Consider the following 17,962-nt stretch of genomic DNA (forward strand, 5'->3'; position numbering starts at 1 on the left):
ATTGGTCTAGTTTAGAAGAGTAACTCATTTACCAAAGGTCTCTCTTGGTACTCCAACATCTTCCACCATCACATCACTCAACCCCCAACCACACCCCCAACCATCTGAACCCCTAGGTTAGTTATTACCCAGTTTCATGGTGACTGACCTGAGGAGACTAAAAAAATAATGGCACCTTACGAGGGAGAGTCCCAGGGACCAAGATAGCAACTGTCATAGCAACAGTCACACTACTTTGGTCAAGGAGAAGACCCTTTGGGGAACTGAAAACAGAACCTTCAGCACATCTGCTGGTTTCACTCCTACCCTTCTCCAATAGGCTGGGTGGTGCACTCCACACCCTTTCAGAAGTTCCCGTGGCCTCCTGCACCTGGGGCCCTCACAACACCTGGCCAAGGCTGTGTCCAGCCTTGGGATGGAAGTAACACCAACTCTGACATTGTTTGATATGACTCCACCTATGCCCATATACCATCTCCAGTCCTAGGGCTTCTTCCACTGGAAAACCTCACCCCAGAATGGTCAGTGTGCTCTAAGAGGGCCAACATGGTAACAGGACCCATATAGACTACACATGAGAAACTGAGCAAGCGTGTACTTCGTAAGGCCTGGAAAGGTCCTAGGAGTATTTGTAAGCAGCAAGAAACTCTTCATGTTGAATGGTTTGGGCATCTCAGTGTTAGGGAGCTGGGAACAAAAAGGAGGAGTTATAGCAATATTTCAGAACACATTTCGGTGAACTTCCTAGAGCCCCTGACAGAAGCATTCTGTCCTACCACATCCCCCTTCTGTCCCTACGTATAGCTATCCATATATCCATTCACCCATCCGTCTGTCCTTACTCATCACAGGATTAGTTGTCTGCCCTTCTACACCAAGCAACACTAACTACTATAAACAAAAACTTAACTGTATGTTTGAATATATGGATACCCACCTTCATTGATTTCCTGGACATTTATTAGTATTGTCAAGTGCCAGGTTTTGTATTTCATTCTGGAGATAGTATAGTGAACAAGGTAGAGCTCTCTAACCTCAAGGAGCTCCTTGGCTAAAGTGGAAACAAGCAACCAAAAATTGTGATCCAGAATAATAGGATGGTGATATCCAGGGAGCTCTATGGAAGGACACAGGAGGAGCACCTGGCACAGGCTGTAGGTCAGGGAAGATATATACCTTCACTCTCCTACCCAAATATTAGCCCACCAAAGAATTACCTCAGATCTTTAGGGTGTCCTCACAAATCACTCCAGGGCTCTCACTTTCTGACTGGGAAGTTGTGGGTGAATGTGCTCTCAGATTGGGTCCATTACTTATAAATTTATTTATCCTCCCTTGGTCTTGGATTCTTTGTCTGTAATAAACCAATAACAACAAAGCCTGCCTCACCATCATTGTGAACAATGAATGAAATATCGTGTATAAACCACTTAGTGCAAGATGTGGCACAGAGTTCATGCTCAATCTGTGATCCTTTCTCATTCTTAATTATTAATACGTTCTCGGGCTCCAAGGCTGAGCTCAATGTACACTCTTCCTGCAGTGATTCCATAAGGGAGGCTTTTTAAGTTTGGTCTAAAACCTTTGTTCTTTCAACATGCAATAATATGCCAAAGCCTTTCTGTTCATCTTTACCTGTTTGGCCCATAAAGGCAAAAAAAAAAAACCTTAGTCTGAAAGACAAAGAAACTGAGGTGCAAAGTGAAGGCCCTATTTGCTGACAAATATCTCACCTACAGGCCTAAGAATCTAGTTCAGTGCCAAGCATTTCCTCCCAGCCCATCCTGCCTGATGCCATAATGAAGCATACAAAATGCTGTGGGATTAAGGTAGAAGGTTCATTCCCCAAAAGACCAATATTTCATACTGGGGAGAAAAAAAGCGTTCTCCGGTCATCAGCATATGATTTCAAGTAGTCCAACCAACCAGCTATCTTCTAACCAGGAAGGGAGTTAAGGGTGTGTTTTATATCTTTGGAGACAAAGAGCCTATGGAATCTGTGCCATCACAAACTCTTCTTGGGCTACAAGTCAACTTAGACCTGTCTTTCCACCCTCTTGGTTCATGGGCAGGTATGTGATAGCAATTTTACTGAAGTTCTCTAATGACTGGAACTATTTTCTTGCCCTTCACTTTGCAAAGAGACAAACAGTAAAGCAAAACTAATGTCACAGATCAAGGAGAATAAGAAAATAGATAAATAACTTCAGAAGTCAGAATATATTCAGCACAATCTTACAACTCTAACCTCACATACATTGCTGGAATCTTTCATTCTGTAAACATTTATGAGCACCTAACCTCTGTGCTGGAGCCCTGGTGGCATAGTGGTTAAGAGCTCGGCTGTTAACCAAAAGGTCAGCAGTTCGAATCCACCAGCCCTTCCTTGGAAACCCAATGGGGCGGTTCTACTCTGTCCTATAGGGTCACTATGAGTCAGACTCAACCCGACAGAAAGGCATTTGGTGTTTTGGGCTTTTTTTTTTTTTTTTTTTTTTGGTTTGGTTCGGTTGTTTTGGTTTATTGTGTGTGATAGGGGTTAGGAGGCAGATGAGAGGAGGTTCACAGGAGGAGGAGGACACAGTGGTCCCTGTGCTCATGGGTCTGCAGCATGACCTACAGCACTCACCTTGAACCCTTTAAGACCTCAGTTACTAAACGGAAGCTCAAGTCTGTTCCCTGGATCTGAAATAAAATGAAAAACACCTCTTATGTGTTATTGTGTGCCATGAGTTGATTGCAACTCATAGTGAACCTACAGGACAGAGTAGAACTGCCCCACAGGATTTCAAAGGCTGTAAATCTTTGTGGAAGCAGACTGCCACATCTTTCTCCTGCGGAGCTGCTGGTAGGTTCAAACTTCCAACCTTTTGGTTAGGAGCAGAGAGCTTAACCACTGTACCACCAGGGCTCCTGACCTCCCATGTATTTCCATCCAATTTCACTGACTCTCAGTAGACTCAAGGATCTATGTGTGGGTTTCCAATATGTATTTTCTTTTGTTGTCCACCAAAGATAATAATCTAGACATGAGGAAACTCTTTTGTTGCAGATGACTAATCCAAATAAATCATCTGGCTCAGTCTATCAACTTTCTTCTAGAGTTTTTTAATTCTCTCTTTTTTTCAGAAATAGAAAATAGTGTGTGTGTGTGTGTGTGTGTGTGTGTGTGTAGAATAAGGAATATAGCATTTTATTCAACAAATTAATGTTTGTCATTTAATTCTATAGTATGTTTAATTAAAGTAAATATTTTAAAAAAGAATTGAAGGAGGAAGGATGATAAAGAGAGGTCGGAGAAAGACAATAGATAAGAGAGAGGGAAATAATGAGGAAGGAGAGAAAAAACAGAGAGAGACCAGGTAGGTTCTAAAGAGAGTTCTAACCAGAGGTCATTCCCTGGAGTGCACCTGGGCTGCAGGCTTCTGAGAAAATTGCTGTGTTAAAATGTCAATCAGCTGGTCTGCCTCTCACTGTACCAGGGTTCAATTCTTAGGTGATGAAATTTTAAAGAATCTCCACTGACTGTATTAACTGGAGCAGCCCACCCAGAGATTGAAAGATCTCCTTGGTTTGCAGCCATAGTAGTGAAGGAAGACAGCCACACCAATCAAAGGACTAGAAGGGTCTGAGGCTTCACACCCTTATGATTCTTTGCTTTCTGCCCACCTCAACCCACACTCTTTTGAGATTGTAAATGCTTGAGGACACAGATAATGTCTCCTAGATTGACCATTTTTAAAAAATCCTTGAAACAGGAGAACTCAATACACATGTATGAATCAAATCCCCCCCCCTCAGGCCCCCCAGCATACGCACATGCCCACAGAGACCTGCTTCTATCTAGAGTGTTTCTCACCCCCTGCAAGCTGGCTCTCCCCACTCCTAACCTCAACTTGGTTTTCTAACAGGCATTGCTGCTCAGAAATATAGTAACACCTAATTATTACGTGAAAACCCTGGTGGCATAGTGGTTAAGTGCTATGGCTGCCAACCAAAGGGTTGGCAGTTCAAATCTGCCGGGTGCTCCTTAGAAACTCTATGGGGCAGTTCTGCTCTGTCCTATAGGGTTGCTATGAGTCGGAATCAACTCAACAGCGCTGGGTTTTTTTTTTTTTTTTTTTTTTAATTATTACATAAGAAAAAGAAATGCACCTCTTTTAAGTATTATATTCTGTAGTAAGAGTTAATAAGTAAAATCAAACAAGTTCCTAAAACTTGTTTTTACTAGGCCTACCTGACGTAACAGTTGCAGATAACATTTTCACCCACGTTGTCAGATTCATGACATACTCTAAAATGAAGCACAAATAGCTTGTTAAGTGTAACACTATCCAAGTTGATAACTGCATAACTCTTACTAGCTATTTACCTGCAGGTATGTCTGAAAACCAAAGAAAGTGTGGTTCTATTTCCAGATGGCCTAAAGGAATCCAACCCCTCCACAAGATCTTCCGTCAATAATGAGCTCTTCTGATTTTCTCCAAGTTCACTGTCTCTTGATTCCTGACATCACTGTTCAGTACCTGCCATTCTTCACTCTGTATTTGATCTGTGTTCATTCTAAGTAACTCTGCCTTTATCTTCTATCAACATACAGGCTTCTAACAGGCAGCATCTGTATCCATTGTATAGGACGTGGCACTGTGTCACAGATTTTGTGCAACAAAATAACACTTGAGGGTCACAATAGTAGCTGACGACTCATAGGAAACCACTTGATTTCCACGCTTCAGTTTATGACTCACCTACCATTTATTGAGGACTTACACTAGAATTTTTGTACCTTGATCTTAGTTATTGCAATGCTTAGCACAAAGCACAATGACTTGGTCTAAAAGCACTTGTTGAGTAAATAAACAAGTGAATGAATGAATGAACTGTGGGTGGTTGATACATGTTTGTAGAACTTTATAGGAGTTGTTTTTCTGTGTATGTGGTTGTTCATTTGTTTTTTGTGTACATCAACTTACGGAGTGTGACGTAGTTACCCCTGTTTACAGATGACAGAACCAGAAAGATTGAGAAACTTGCCCAAGTGGAAACGCCATCTCTCAGATACCTGCCCTCTGATTTCAAGCTCTTTGCCCTTTTTGCTTCACACAACCACCCACCTGGAGCACCACCATTGGATCTGACTGTCCGGCCCTTCCAGAAGAGTCCTTCTACACTTGTAATCTACTTCCCAACTAACCATGTTTCCTTCAGGAACTGTTCTGCTTATTACTCTGCTATCCTTGTACAACATACTAACTCTATGTTGCCTTGAGTTCCAACAAATGTTTCACATAAGGATAGAAGATTGCACCTTATGAAGACACCCAGCTAGAAATGAATTTTCATTTCTCATGACCCCAGATAATCTAGTCCAGTTCCACCAAAACCACCCCCAACCCACCTCCACCACCATTCTCACCATTTTTGTGACACACTAAAATGTATACTTCAACTTAGAGTCAAGAAGATAAGGCTACTTTTGATCATTTGCCTTAACCAGAGGCAAGAAGTCACTGAGATGACCAGGAATGAAGTTCTTATTTGCCCTGAATAATTTAGGATGAGTGTTCTTTCACAACCGACAAGGGTTTTTTGTGTGTCTCTGTAGACAAAGTTGTCCAAGAATCTATTTAGTTATAAGGATACATCTTTTTTTTTTTTTAAAAATACTTTTTTTGTGAAGCTATTTCCAACATTTATTCTAAAAGGAATATTGGATGGATAAAAATTCTATGATTTATTTTAAAATTTGAAAACTTTTTGCTCTTGAGTTAAGAATGCTTTATAGATATGAGAGTCTAAAGGAGGGACAGAATCACTGAGAAAAATGTTGTTTTGACAAGGGACCCAAGAGTGCAGGTTACTGTGAAGAGATATGAGGACATAGATGTTTCAATCCCTACCCTTAAGTTGTCTGTATGGAAAAAGCTCAATCCTTGAAAGTAAACAGATACAAACAAGTACAAATTAGAATTGTCTAAATTATGATTAATGCTCTGAGAGGAGCCAACTAAAATAACAGAGGGGTTAGGACCAGGCCTGGACCATCAGGTTCCATCATTTACAGAGTGGTAGGGGCCAGGCCTAGACTGTCAGTTTCCACCATTTACAGAGTGGTGGAGGCCAAGCCTAGACCATCAGGTTCCATCATATACAGAGTGGTAGGGGCCAGGCCTAGACTGTCAGTTTCTATCCTTTACAGAGTGGTGGGGGCCAGGCCTGGGCCATCAGGTTCTATCAATTAAAGGGTGGTGCAGCCCAGGCCTGGACCATCAGGTTCAATCATTTATAGAGTGGTAGGGGCCAAGCCTGGATGTACATTTCAATTATTTTAATCCCTCATGTCATTATTTTCTAATATTTTCCTACATATCTTCATACAGAGTTACAGGGCTAATTACACCATTATTACAATTTCATGTTAAATTTCTTTCAATTGCTGTTGTTTCATAGCACTCCTTATTTCTAGTTAGATATCATGTTGATCGTTTTTAATTATACACACTATTCTCCCTTCCTGATAGCTCATGACTTACTTAAGCTTTTCCTCGTTATTAGACCCCCATAACCTGTGGTCTTGACTCTTTGTTAGGATGGTTAGCTATGCTGGTACTCCACTCTCCCTTAAAACTTGACTCAGAGACCATCAGTATGAGAATTCGCCTGCTCTGCTTGTGGTACCTTGTCCCCAGTGCAGCAAGTGGTCATGTCCAGATCTGGACTACTCTCTAATTGTTTCATATGTGTTAATTTTGTCTTCTCTAAAAAATTGCTAGCTTCTTGCAATCAGAGGGCCCATCATACACTTATTTTTTAGCCAGAAGGTTAAGCAATAGCTAGCAGAGTAAATGGAACTCATTGTTTGACTCTGAGTAAACAAACATCTTTTAAGTGCTAAGCAACCGAATTGGTGGGCTGAGGGCTGTGGGGACCATGGTGTTGGTGAACATCTAGCTCAACTGGCATAATATAGTTTATAAAGAAAATATTCTACATTCTACTTTGGTGAGTAGCATCTGGGGTCTAAAAACCCTGTGAGCTGTCATCTAGTATACTCCACTGGTCTCACCCATTTGCGGGCAAGGAAGGATGAAGAAAACTAAAGATACAAGGGAAAGATTAGTCCAAAGGACTAATGGACCACATCTACCATGGCCTCCACCAGACTGAGTCCAGTACAACTAGATGGTGCCTGGCAACCATCACTGACTGCTCTGATAGGGATCACAATAGAGGGTTCTGGACAGAAATGGAGAAAAATGTAGAACAAAATTCTAACCCAAAAAGAAAGACCAGACTTTGCTGGCCTGACAGAGACTGGAGAAACCCTGAGAGTATGGCCTCTGGACACCTTTTTAGCTCAGTAATGAAGTCACTCCTGAGGTTCACCCTTCAGCCAAAGATTAGACAGGCCCATAAAACAAAATGAGACTAAAGGGGCACACCAGCCCAGGGGCAAGGACTAGAAGGAAGGAGGGAACAAAAAAGCTAGTAATGGGGAACTCAAGGTTGAAAAGGGAGAGTATTAACATGCTATGGGTTTGTTAACCAATGTCATAAAACAATATGTGTACTAACTGTTTAATGAGGAACTAATTGTTCTGTAAACCTTCATCTAAAGTACAATAAAAAAAAAAAAAAAACTAAGTGCTAAGCAGTGCCACATCCTTTCTCTCATTTAATCCCCACAACAGCACTGTAAAGAAGGTTTATTATTCCCAATTTACAAAGAAGGAGGCTGAGTCTCTAGACCAAGGGTTGGTTTGACTACCAGAAAAAAAAAGCCAGAGGAGTTTAAGAAATATAAAAAAGAGTTTAAAAAATAGAACAGGACTCTTAAAGTCCTGTCTGTTAAGATTCAGAATTTTCAAGACGAATCTTTAATTCTTAAGCTAAAGGGAAGAGTGAGTGTCACGGAAGTAGTCCCTTCCTCAACGTTAAATTAAATCACGTATCGTTTCTGTGATCCTAAGCACATACACCAGGATATAGTCAAGGTTTTAAGTGGTGTTTACCGCTTTCTTTAGAGATGACTGCTACTATACAGCCAGTGAGGAGACAAGATGGTAGGATGATAAGCTTTAACCGTTCAGAGTGATTTGAAGTCTTAGCCATTCCCGCTGGATAACATTGCCAGGAGAATTAAACTACATAGGGATGGTGGATTCCAAAATCTGAGCTCTAATCAGAAACATGGACACAGACTATCAAAGCTAGGAGAGGCCTTTGAGATTACCAAAACAAGTCCTGCATTTTATGAATGAAAAAACTAGAGAGATCAATTGACAAACAAGGGGTTCCACAGGAGTCAGGAAGATGCCATGATGAAAGAACAAATTTTCATCGTTTCATTAATTTGAACAACAGGTGAAGAAGCAAGGGGGTTTCCATAGTGCCACATCACACGAAACAAAGTCTTTCTATTTTAAGAGTCCAGCCCTGCACCTGCTCTATCCAGATGGGCTTAGCAAAAGAAGAAACGAAAACAAGCTTTTCTCACTGCCAGGCTTGCATGAGAGTCCAGGTCACAGATCGTCTAAGCCTCAATGGAGGCCAAATTTTGCTGATTGGAGATGGGGAGCCTTTCTCCCTAAGATTCTTGATTCACTTATTATAGTCTGTGCCTGCAACACCAAGGAGAAAAGTGAAGCAAAGTCAGAGGAAGGAACTGTTTGATACCTTGGCTCATGTGTAGCCCCCACTGTGTGCTGATTAAGCAAGAGGAATGAGGAAGCAGGAGATGGCCTAATCCGGCCATAGGTTAAGGCAAGAAAGAGCTCAAGCTCCCTACTCAGCACGTCCAGAAAAAGGGAATTGTTAGATCTTAGAATGAATTGTCAAGAAATGCAGAAAAACATTTTAATCACTGTTTCTTCTGTATAATAATTAAGGAGCAATGGAAGGGGTTTAGAGGTAGGCAGACCTGACTGAATCCAGTTCTGCCACTAGCCTGGTTGAATGGCCTTGAACAAGTTACTTACACTATCTAAGCCTCAGTTACCTCATCCAAGATCGTAAGATAATAACAAGGCACCTTTATTAGTCAGAATCAGCTAAACAGCCACTAACAACAACAAGATTTTGGAAAAATGTTGGTACAGGGCCTAGGTAAAGGTAACTGCTCTTATTTTTATCAGCCCACATGTGAACATCACTTTATAATTTTTAAAGTTTAGACAGGATACTTCACTGCTTTCTGTCTTCATATCAGACCACAAGCTGCTACGTAGAATTCTCTTCTCCCCTAAAATCAGCCATTCTAAAAATTCGGTAAATTTTAGTTTAAGTCATGTCATTAGGCTGCCCGTTCTATCAAAATATTCTGATTTAAAATACGTTATGTGCAAAGTTATCAAAATCCACAGATCTTATTTCTTTAGCAAAGGGCGAAATAAGAATAGCCAATGCAGGCCTCAGGAAATTTTGAAAGCTTAAGTAACCTCAGAAACTCCCCTATTAGCTGCCCTACTTAAGACTGGATTATTCTAGCTAAAATAAATTGAGTACATTTTAAATGATCAGGATTAAAATGAAAGGAAATCAGTGGATTTGGTTTCCTTTAATTATTTTCTTTCTTTGATAACTCAGAAGTCACTTTAGAATCTCACAACAAATTACTGTACTGCTGTACAAAAAAAAAAAAAAAAAAACCCACTGCAGTCGAATCGATTCAATTCCGACTCCCAGAAACCCTGTAGGACAGAGCAGAACTGCCCCATGCAGTTTCCAAGGCCGTAAATACTATGGAAGCAGACTGCCACATCTTTCTCCCGCTGAGTGGCTGGTGGGTTCAAATCGCAGAACTTTGTGTTAGCAGCTGAGCACCACCAGGAGTGCACTGCTATAAAGCGGAGGGAATATTGATGAATTAAGAATCTGATTTAAAAAATATCAAATAAACTTCATTTGACATACTCATATTTCCGGGTGTGTGCGAGAGCCTTATAAAGGACTCTAATTGTAATGGGCTCCTGTGGTTATCTGCCTCTGATTTCTGAACTAGGGTATTTTTCCTTTTGTCAGCTCCTCTTTTGTGGAAGAAGAGCAAACATCAGATGTACACTATGCAGTCAAAAAACAGTGGACTGGAGTCTGAAGACATGCTGGAGTCCCTCAGCAACCACCTTGTGACAGGCTTGGCAAATCACTGGGCCTCAGTTTCCCTGGCTGTCATGTGAGGATGTTGGGCTGGGCAATTGCGAACGTCCCTTCCACATCTAAAACACTGTGATTCCCATGTGACAATATGAAGAATTTTTCAGATCCTTTCTTTAAACACGATTTGCTCCCTATAATGTAGAAATAAACACTCTAAGATGAAAAGAGGGCTTGTAGAGCTTGCATTTTAGAGGGAATTCTTATTTTCACCAAATGAAAAAGCATATAAAGAGGTTCTTCCCTGGGCAAAGAGAAACTATAGTAACAGCTCCCCCAGAGATAGACTGTGCCCATCGCCCAAATTATGAACTTAGGAAGTCCTAAATGTGGTGGTCTGTACCAAGCCTCCACAGACCTTTAGGAGTTTACCACCTAAATAAAACATGTGCTCAGCCACGTAGATATGGAGAATATACCCACAGAGTCCAAAAGCAAGATTAGGAGATTACCCACACTTTCCAATCAATGTAGATGGGAGACAGCATAAATTAAATCTAGAAATCCCTGAGTATTCTGGTTGGAGTGTAAAGGTGAAGAACATCTCCTTATGAGGGTAAGTCAGAAAGGGTTCTTGTTGATACATGCACATATTTATCCCAAACAAAACATGCTTAAACATGTTTCTGCAATCAGTGGATGGCTGCAGACAAGTTCTGTCAATAATACACTGTCTTAGTCTCATTAGAGTGCGTTCAAAAAAAAGGATACTTTTTGTGCCATGAAAAAAAAACAATTTTGAGGTCAGGGCTAATATCAAATTAAAAAAAAAAAAACTGAAGTGAACATCTTCACAAATCATTAAAGTTTTGCAACAAGTTTATGGAATGTTGCCCCACATAAAGCAACAGTTTTTAGATGGATCAAGCATTTTAAGGAAGATCAGAAGGACCTCAAAGATGAGCCAAGAGAGGGAAGACTTCTCAGAAAGTTATAGTGACTGTTTTGGGGATTTCAAAATAGTGATCTTAATAGATTTTCTCGAAGGGAGCCTCTTATGAAGAAGTTTTAAGAAAATTGAAAACTGCATTGGTGAGAAAAGGGCCACAAAAGTTGCTCTGAGGAATTTTTTTCCATCACGACTGTGCACCCACTCATTCTTCAAGGGTAGCAAGGGCTGTCCTATGAGAATTTCATTGGGAAACTTCACCCCATTCACCCTACAGCCCCAATCTTGTCCCTTCAGACTTCTTTTTGTTCTCAAAACTCAGAGAACATTTAAAAGGAACGTGATTGGAGTCCCTTGAGGATGCCAAAGCTGCCTTTTTTACATGGTGTAAATTAAAGAGCAAAGAATTCTTCAGGGAAGGGTTGGAGTGAGGGAAACACTGCCTTCAGAAGTATATAGATAGACCTAGATGGAGGATATGTCGAGAAACATTAGCTTCACATTTTGATATTTTTGTTTGATAAAGCTTTCTATGATTTTGTAGCAATACTTTTTGACTTACCCTTATACATTCCACACAACATTGAGTAAGGGTCACACAATGTCCAAGAAAAGTCCTCTCAAGCTTATGGTACCCGACCTTCTGAAGGACAGCCTCCAGGGACGGTAGCTGAACTCATTTCATGAAAGACAACTTGGGGAACCTCCCTGGCCCTGCAGCACCATGAAACTAACCTGTTTCTCCACCTGTGGAAAAGGCTCACAAGCCTACCCTCCTTACTGATTTCATGATGAATTTTTCTGAGTCCTATAATAAGGCCAAGGGACAAAATTTCCTCAACTCCCTCTCTCTGGATTTAAAAAAAAAAAAAAAAAAACCATTGCAATCAAATTGATTCATTATAGTCAGAAACAGAAAGTCAAATTTTTCACTTTACTGTCCAGAGTTTGTGGAGCCCTCATGGCGCAGTGGTTAAGAGCTCAGTTACTAACCAAAAAGTTGGCAGTTGGAATCCACCTGCCCTATAGGGTCACTATGAGTTAGAATTGACTCAATGGCAACAGGTTTTTTCTTTTTTGTTTTTTTGGTTCAGGGTTTGTAACAAAAAACTTGTAAAACAGGGCTATCAGAGAGTAATTAATGCTAAGGTTTGGGGCCTAGAGTTGAATCAGTTATTTCTGTGTTTCTTAGTAGAATTCACTATCTGAAGCTTAGACATTCACGAGAAGCATGTATGAATGTCTATGTCCTACTTCACACTCAAGAACACTTTTTTTTGCAGGTTGGAAAAAAAGGCATAGATGTGTGGAAATAAATTGAAAGTAATTCTCACATGGTTAGAATATAATAACTATGAAACAATTAATTGAGCTTGTAAATCAGTAAAAACTTTTGAAAAGCAATTTAGTAAGACATATCAAGAGTCATTAAAATTCTATTTCCTTTAACTCAATAATAATAAGTCTAAGAATCAAAGGTTAGAAAAGTTCTAAATGTTCAGTAAGAGGAAAAATGGCTGAGGGAGTAATGGGAAGCCAAGCCAATGAAATAGATGCTGTCACATGGACAGGAAGCTCTTCAGAAGAGGAGGTTCTGAAGTCTACATGGCAACATCAATGTCTATAAATTATAAAGCATTTATAAAGTGTGGAGTCCTATATACCTTGCAATTAGCTCTATGTAAAACTACATGTCTTCATGGATAATGACTAAAAAAACACAAGCAAAAACATTAGCACTATTTTATTAAGAAATCCCTAGGTGGTGCAAACGGTTAAGTGCTGGGCTACTAACCAAAAGGTTGGCAGTTTGAACCCACCCAGAAGTGCCTTGGAAGAAAGGTTGATGAACTACTGCTGAAAGATCACAGCCTTGAACACACTATGGAGCAGATCTACTCTGCACACACAGGGTCGCCATGATTCAGAATCCACTCAATGGCAACTGGTTATTTTATGACTCTGATTTTTCTTACACAATCTCTGTATTTATATTTCACCAAAGCACTCTTTCCCTTTATGTGGTTTTAACTCATTTCTCAAAAGAGAAAAGCATAAAACATGCAAAACTATGATTTTTCTTCTTTTGAAATTTTTAATGGTAACATATCATTTTTACAAAAGTAATATTCAGGAGCAGAAAAAGGTAAGGAGCAAGTTGCCAACACTGCATAGTGGAAGTAAGAAATAAACCCTTGTCCCACACTTACTGGTCTGACAGAGACTGGAGAAACCCCAAGTCTATGGCCCCCGGACACCCTTTTAGCTCAGTAATGAAGTCACTCCTGAGGTTCGCCCTTCAGCCAAAGATTAGACAGGCCCATAAAACAAAATGAGACTAAATGGGCACATCAGCCCAAAGGTAAGGACTAGAAGGCAGGAGGGGACAGGAAAACTGGTAATAGGGAGCCCAAGGTTGAGAAGGGGAGAGTGTTGACATGTCATGGGGTTAGCAACAAATGTCACAAAACAATATGTGTACCAATTGTTTAATGAGAAGCTAGTTTGTTCTACAAACCTTCATCTAAAGTACAATAAAAAATAAATAAACTCTTGTTTTATTTTCAGATTCAGATGGAAGCAATCCCTTCCCAGTACCGGCTCCATGCCAGGTCCTGGGTGGATCATTCCAAAGCTGGGAAAACCCTGCCCATCACACAAGGTAAAAGCACGGTTACTTCACTAGATGAACATAAGAGCTAATTGCTTCCTAACAGCTTGAACTAAACTACCTGAAAGGTAAAATTTTACCTGTTAGAGCAAATGCTTCTCAGAATCATAAATTATCTTTTATTGCCTATTGACATGGGGACCATAAAAATAAGTTTCACTATTCTGGATCAAGAATTAAAAATACTTCAGATTTAGATTTATTAAAACAGATTCATTAAAATAAATTAATAAATGTATGTTTGGGGATAAATGTATGTTTTAGTTAATTAAATCACTTCTCTAATTTCTCACATCCATTTGTCTAGTCCCATTCTAAAGGCAAAAATATGTTAAAGAAAAAAGTAAGTAAAAATATTTTACTGACTTGATTATTAAAAAATTTCCCATTTCATTTTTGGAAAAGTAATACACACACTTGGTCAAACACTCAAACAGTACGAAGGAGTAACAGTGAGAAGTAATCTCTCCTCCACTCCATATCACCCAGAGTAAGAAATTTTTGATAAAGATTTTTAGCTCTAGAGCAGGTTAGTTTGCTTTTTTAATGGGACTGAAACAAAAAACTAGTATGTGAGAAAAGACCTAAAAAGAAGCTAAACTTAGAGGTACAAGCAGTAGAAAGTTTTTTTTGGTAGAGCTAAAGAGTTCTTGAACCTACTTTTAAAACCGAAATTTTAACTCATTTACAATTATTCTTATAAAATTTAGATTACCAAAGTGTTAATTATTTTAATTACAGAAAATTGTTCAGAAAAATAGGTTCTGGAGTTCAGTATTTTATTTGGATTATTGACTCACTGCTATTATTTATGCTCTGATACAAACTCAGAATTAGAAATGACATAATGGGGTCCCTATAGAAAAGGGCACATGAAATATAGCTCACCCAATTGACTGAACTATAACTAATGACTACTTGCCACATGTAACTAAAAGCAAAATCTACAATTTCACTTTGAGAAAGGAGTTCTCTCCTCCAAACCCTCAAGCATAAATATAAAAGTCCATACGCACACGTGCCTTCTCATGCAGCAACATATTTTATGTAGAAGGATGCATTATGGCGAACTCTATGGTATGTGAATTATAACTCAATAAAAAATAAGAACGCATTAAATGAAATCCAAGAAAACTGTACTTAAGAGAAAGGAGCTGAACTGAGGCATCAGCCCAGAGAACACAACCTCAGCTCCCCAAAGTTCCTCAACAATTTCCACAGTCAGCATTTCCAAGCACTAGGATAATAATCAAAGACTCAATTTTTCATGCCTGAAGAGTAATTTCCTTGATGAAACCCTGCTCACTTTGCACGTTAAAATGCACCTGTGGTCCTCCTTACCCTTAAGAATTGTATTTATCTTACACAATCTCTGTATGTCGCCAACACAATCTTTTCCTTTATGTAGTTTAACTCATTACTCAAAAGAGAAAAGTATAATGTTGAACAGCATTCTCTACTTATGGGAGGAGGGTGTGGAGAGAAAGCCCCAAAAATAAAAGCATGCTTTCTCAGGGTGGGATAAGGGGGGAGCAGGAACTTGGAAAACACAAAAACTTTCCAGAGTTACATGGCTCTCTCCTTCCACCTCACTCATCTCCCTTGGATTTCCCAACAATACACTCACACACACAGCCAACCACGATGGTAACACAGCCTGGGTGAGACTCCAGGACCAAGCTCTTACCCCTGGTTTCTGCACAGGCAGCAGGTAGACAGCATTCACTGTGGGAGCTCTAGTGGCGACCTGGGGTAGCTGCTCATGGGGCTGCAGGTGCCTCCAGCATCAGAGCCCCGATGTACTTTTGCCATGTCCACTATTCCGTGTTTGACCCATTCTCCCCCAGGAATGCTTTCTCACTCCCTAGAATGACCTCCTCTGACCCCTGAAGGCTTGTGCACAGATGCCCAGGAGAAACCAACCTGCCTGATGAGGTCATGGAGGAGCTTCAGGGATTCCAGCCCAGCCAGCACTTGTGGCAAGGAGAAGGTTTTATGTATCCAGTGAGCAGGTAAAAGGTCTGGGGAGCAGAGATACCAAGCATTCAAGATAACATCTTATCTACAAAGAAACATCCTCTGGCCAGTTAATAATGAAGCTCTAACTACACCTGGTGCTTTGCAGGCTAAGTGGACCAAGCTGGCCTCCCAGAGTCAGTCACTTTGGATGAGATGGGTTGAAAAAACAGCAGAAACTCAAAAATATGGAGGCTTGCACACAGAATTTTGAGGTACTTATTTAGCGAAAAGCTCAGATGGATTTTATGGGGCATTTCCTGTGACACCCATTCAGGGCTGAGAGCCTAAGCTCTGGCTGGGTGACCTTGGCACTTCCATACACGTCCCATTAGGCCAAGCACAGTCAGTACAGTGAGGCTCAGGGCTCAGTGAACACATGTGCCAAACACCCCAGGGGGATGGGAAGAATTCTCAAGCTCCAGTGGTGCTTGACTTGGCTTCCTCATGAATCCTAGCAATGACGGGGGGCGGGGGGGCAGGGGGGGACACTTTTCCTTCTTGTCTAAAGTGGAAGGAGGGGCAGCTTTGGTTTGGGAGTAGGAGCTAACCAACAGGGAGACAGCTCCCCCCTGTCCTGCTCTGCCATGGCTGGAAATCTCTTGGCCGGCCTCCAGCAAGGGGCATCTTGGTGTACTAGGCTGGAGCACCCCCTGCTGGCCTCAGGAAAGAAGGACCTTTAGGGCAGTGAATGAATCTTGGACCTTAATGAAGGAGACTCAGTATCTAAAACTCCACCTCACCCTTCTAGACTGCAAAATGTGAATGCTTGTTGTTTAACTGTATCACGTAGATATATACATATATTTTATCTTCTTAAAGATGCTATTTGGAATCTCCCCACCACCACTATTTTATTTTAACAGTATTGTCAAGTTTCTTTAGAAAATAAAAACATATGAAAACCCCATGTATAATCCCACCAGCAAAGATAACCAATTTTGACATCATTTAATATGCACAATTTCTGTCTAGTTGAGATCATGCTGCGTGCTGGTCATTGTGCATCTCCTCTCATATCCACTTCCTGCCCCTGGTTCCATTGCCAACTGGTTGCTGGTTAGATTTAGCCAATGAAAGGTACTGGCAAAGGATTGGAGAGCAGGAGGAAAGAACAAGCCCAGGTATTTGTCGCTCTATCTGCTCTGGGCAGGAATTTTCCGACAGTGGCTGCATATTCCCTGTGGTTCTTGTTGTTGTTGTGTGCCATAGAGTCTATTCTGACTCACAGTGACCCTATAGGACAGAGTAGAACTGTCCCATAGGGTTTCTTAGACTGTAACCTTTACTGGAGCAGATCACCAGGTCTTTTCTCCCACAGAGTTTGGTGAGTTCGAAACGCAGACCTTTAAGTTAGCAGTCCCCTGCTTAGCCATTGTGCCACCAGGGCTGTTGTTGTTAGGTGCCATCGAGTTTGTTCCAACTCATAGCGACCCCATGTACAACAAAATGAAACACTGCCCAGTCCTGTACCATCCTCACAATTGTTGTGAGTGGGTGTATAGCCCACTAGGGCTAGTTCCTGCCAAATGCCTGACTTGATTTCTGATGATATCACCTTCTCAAGCCCTAGAGGTGGACTGGCTTCCTGCTTTTGCTCATCTCTGGGTTGCTTCAACATGATGATTGGCTTAGCCACCATTTTATCTCCTGTGAAGCGTTGTCTATAATAAGTTTCCTTTGCTTTATTTTCCTGGCTGGATCATAACTGATGTATGTCATCTTTGCCGTTCCCTGTGGCAACTTGCAAACTATTCCTCCCATCCTTCCTTCATCAAGAAGTAGTCTATTTTTCCACCTTCCTGAATCTGGACTAGCCTTGAGCAATAGAAGGAAGTGGGAATGACACTTTACAACTTCTGAGGCAGCCTTGCAGCTTCAGCAAGAGCACTCCTTCTTAGAATCCAGCTACCATGCTGTGAAGAAGCCCAACCTGGCCATGTGGTAAGGTGCACATGGAGAGGCCCAGCTAACCCCCAGACATTCCAGCCTTAGTCAAGCTGCCCAGCCAAAGCCACATGCAACAGAGATGAGCCATCCCCACAAAGGCCTGTTCAACATTCAAGACTGAGCAAATAAGTAGTGGTTGTTCTTGTCACTGTTTTGGAGTGGTTAGCTATGTAGCAATAGTTAGCTCAAAGGCCCCTCTAAGACTCATATCCTAGGCAGAAATAGCCAGTTGGCCAAGCCTAAGTCCGTGCTCTGGCTGCCAGGAAGCAGGAGGCTGGGCATTT

At 41.0% G+C, this 17,962-nt stretch overlaps 1 long non-coding RNA gene across 1 annotated transcript; it reads right to left on the reverse strand.

The window, feature by feature from the left end:
• Positions 1-1,339: 1,339 nt before the first annotated feature.
• On the reverse strand, positions 1,340-4,267 carry LOC126060788 (uncharacterized). Its single transcript, XR_007513656.1, has 3 exons — positions 4,238-4,267; positions 2,630-2,685; positions 1,340-1,354 (listed from the first exon to the last, which is right to left on the reverse strand). It is a non-coding gene; the product is annotated as an uncharacterized LOC126060788 (long non-coding RNA).
• Between the last annotated feature and the right edge of the window lie 13,695 nt (positions 4,268-17,962).

This window comes from Elephas maximus, chromosome 17, assembly GCF_024166365.1.
Source record: "Elephas maximus indicus isolate mEleMax1 chromosome 17, mEleMax1 primary haplotype, whole genome shotgun sequence".
Lineage (NCBI taxonomy): Eukaryota > Metazoa > Chordata > Mammalia > Proboscidea > Elephantidae > Elephas > Elephas maximus.